Genomic DNA, 3,455 nt, shown 5'->3' on the forward strand with positions numbered 1-3,455 from the left:
CTACTACTACTACTACTACTACTATTATTATTAATATTATTATTATTATTATACTATTACTACAACAACAACTACTATTGCTACTACTACTACTACTTCTACTACTACTACTTACTACTATACTTCTACAACTACTACAATTCTACACGCCATTCTTTTTATAATTTGCTATTATAAATTGCGCGTGAAATAGATTTTCCCCATCTTTTCACTTCATGAACGCGTATAGGTGAGAAATATAGTAATGATTTCAACGGAAGTTGACACACATCATAATACACTAAAGAAAAATACTTATTTGTAAGTCTTGTAAGTCTTCAATGGACTCTACGATTGCAAACAATGGGGATGGCTGCTAACATAGCAACATGATAGCTCTGTTCATTTTTCTCTCGATTATAAACGTCATTTGTATGGGTGAGATATGTTTTCAGTATCATTTTAATATAGAATCTATATCTAGATCTAGCCCGGGTTCCGTACTTTAGAGCTAGATCTAGCATTCACAAAGGAAAAAAAAACACAGGGGCTATTCCACACAATACTGTTATTTTTTTTTCTTCCTTTTCATTCTAATGGTGATCTTAAAGGTTATGCCCTAAAACAAAATTTGGTAATTGAATGTTGACTTGCTAATTGACTCCGATTTCAGCCTGCTTTTCTTTTTGGATTAGTTTCCTATCTAGATATAGAACACACTACAAGACAGCAGTTGCTTAATTTTAGAATTTGCTACTACTTTTTTCACTTGTTACAGAATGGTGTATATACGCAACCACATTATTTTATAGAGGGTATAATAGAACATGCTATTTGTATGCCTAAATAAAAATCAAAGAATACACAAAGAATAATAAAAAAATAAACAATTTTTTAATCAGATTTTTAACTTTCAACACGACAGAAAAAGAAGTAGGTTATTTCCAGTCCCTAAAGTAATACATTTTGCGGGGTATGGTCGAGCGGTATAGAGTTCAACTGCTAATCCGAAGGTCTCGCGTTCGGATCTCGGTCCTAACTCTCAACTGTAGAACGTTCCCGAGCCGACTCAGCTATGATGGGTACCTGACTCGCGTTAGGAAAATAAAGGCGGCTGTGCATAGTGCTGACCACTCTATCCCTGAGGACTTTGAAACAGACGAACTCTACTCCATCTACCCTGCGTGTCATAAATTTAAAACTTCTTCTTCTTCGTTCTTAATTATTAGTGTTTAAAACAATTCATTTGAAAATCTATAGACAACCCTGGAGGTCTTTATTTACAGGCGGTCACTCAATCAAACTGCAAGAAGGGGAGACCCATTTCAACAATTGTTACTTTTCTTCAACATTTTTCAAACCCTCTTTGTCTTAAGTAGCAGTTTCGGGCTAAAATTGAGGACCTTTCTGAAACTACAACAAAATAAAATAATATTGAATACTAGTTTATGTGATGCTTATTACACCAGAATCGTCGTTGGCGGGAACGGGGGGGGGGGGGAGTTGCGGACCGCACCGAGTGACACCAATTAGGGAGGTGACACCATGGCGAAAAGTTGCAAAATATATAGAAGAAAAATGCTTTTCGCCAGTTCTACTAATGGTTAATTAGAGTTAATCCACCTATATTAAAATATCTGTCAAATAGATGAATATCTTTACTATTAACTGTGCATAAAACTAACACCCGATGAGGGTGGGGAGACACCATGAGTTGCCTACCGAGTAACACCCAACCTAGCGACGCCACTGTTTTACACACAAATATATATATATACGTATGTATTTATGTGTGCTTTTTAGATAAGGTTCCGCCAGAACTCTGGTATATATGGTTGCATTCTGTAACTGTGGAGCAAATGACCGTCACAGGGCACTTATTCAGTCTCCAATCGACCGTCGTTGAGGTGAGAATCCACTGTTTCAAGTTATGATAACCGTGTGTGTTAATTGTAATTCATACGTCTTTCCTGTGTTCTTTGTGCTTATCATGACCCATACGTGTTTTCTGTGTTCTGTATGTGCTTATTTTGACCCATACATGTTTTCTGTGTTCTGTTTATGCTTATCATGACCCATACATGTTTTCTGTGTTCTGTTTGTGCTTATCATGACCCATATATGTTTTCTGTGTTCTGTTTATGCTTATCATGACCCATATATGTTTTCTGTGTTCTGTTTATGCTTATCATGACCCATATATGTTTTCTGTGTTCTGTTTATGCTTATCATGACCCATATGTGTTTTCTGCGACACATCGTCATCTTTTTTTTTCTATTTCATGCACAAAACATTTAGAACAGATAAAGCAGAGTTCATCAGTTTCAGAGAAACTCGGCATATGAAGGGATAGTGTGGTCAGCACTATACCCAGCCGCCTTTGCATTCCCAATCGTGAGTTAGGTACCCATTAGAGCTGGGTGGACTCAGGGACGTTCGGATCCGAACTCGAAACTTATTGCTTAGAAGTCTAACGCTCTACAACTAGGCCACACCCTCCCACCATTTGACCTATATGCACTTATATGTCTTGACTGGGACTAATATGTATTTATCGTCACCCAATTGTGATTAATTAGCCCGTTTATGTTTAATGATACAAAATTATATTTACTGTACGTAGTTTGTGTTTAATGTACTGTTGCAATGTTTACTCATTTGAGAAAAATTTGAAAATGTTTATTTTTATCTTGACAAATACTACATTGAAAATGTTATTCTAATTCAAATTCCATGTAAATTTGAGAAAAGTTTTAAAATATTTATTTTTATCGAGACAAATACTATATTGAAAATGTTATTCTAATTCAAATTCCATGTAAATTTGAGAAAAGTTTTAAAAAAATTATTTTTATCGAGACAAATACTACGTTGAAAATGTTATTCTAATTCAAATTCCATGTAAATTTGAGAAAAGTTTTAAAATATTTATTTTTATCGAGACAAATACTACATTGAAAATGTTATTCTAATTCAAATTCCATGTAAATTTACCGTTTTGTCGTTGTTTTATTATTGTACAGATGAAGTATTATGACTACGCAGCTGGGAAAACGACCGTCTTAGATAAAGTCAACCTTTTGCCTAAACAAACAACGGTTCACAAGTTCAGAGGATGGTATATTGTATTACATAAAACAATTGATTTAATACAGGGGTCTCCAAACTACGGCCCGCGAAGTCCTCTCATCCGGCCCGCGGAGATCTTTTGTCCAAGCAAAAAAACGTTTGTTGGTGATGGCTGAGGAAATTTGCCCAGAAAAATCACATGTCTGGAAGAAACTGGCCCCCGAACTGAAATTTGATAGTTAATGCTGCCCTCGGACTGAAAAGTTTGGAGACCCCTGATTTAATAGAAAGACAAAAAAAAAAATTGTATTGTGGAATATATAACCTGAAAATTTCATTACTAATTACCACTTTTAAGACCTACAGACATTATATTAGGCGGTAGTGTATTTTACATGTTTTATCA

The 3,455-nt window shown here is 35.1% G+C and overlaps 1 long non-coding RNA gene across 1 annotated transcript; it reads left to right on the forward strand.

Annotated features, from left to right (window-relative positions):
• Window positions 1-334: 334 nt before the first annotated feature.
• LOC131939369 (uncharacterized) lies at window positions 335-3,099 on the forward strand. Its single transcript, XR_009386411.1, has 3 exons — window positions 335-417; window positions 1,783-1,886; window positions 3,004-3,099. It is a non-coding gene; the product is annotated as an uncharacterized LOC131939369 (long non-coding RNA).
• Window positions 3,100-3,455: the final 356 nt, after the last annotated feature.

The sequence above is a fragment of the Physella acuta genome, unplaced genomic scaffold (assembly GCF_028476545.2).
Source record: "Physella acuta isolate Inbredline_101_S28 unplaced genomic scaffold, ASM2847654v3 ptg000276l, whole genome shotgun sequence".
NCBI classification, from domain to species: Eukaryota; Metazoa; Mollusca; class Gastropoda; family Physidae; genus Physella; species Physella acuta.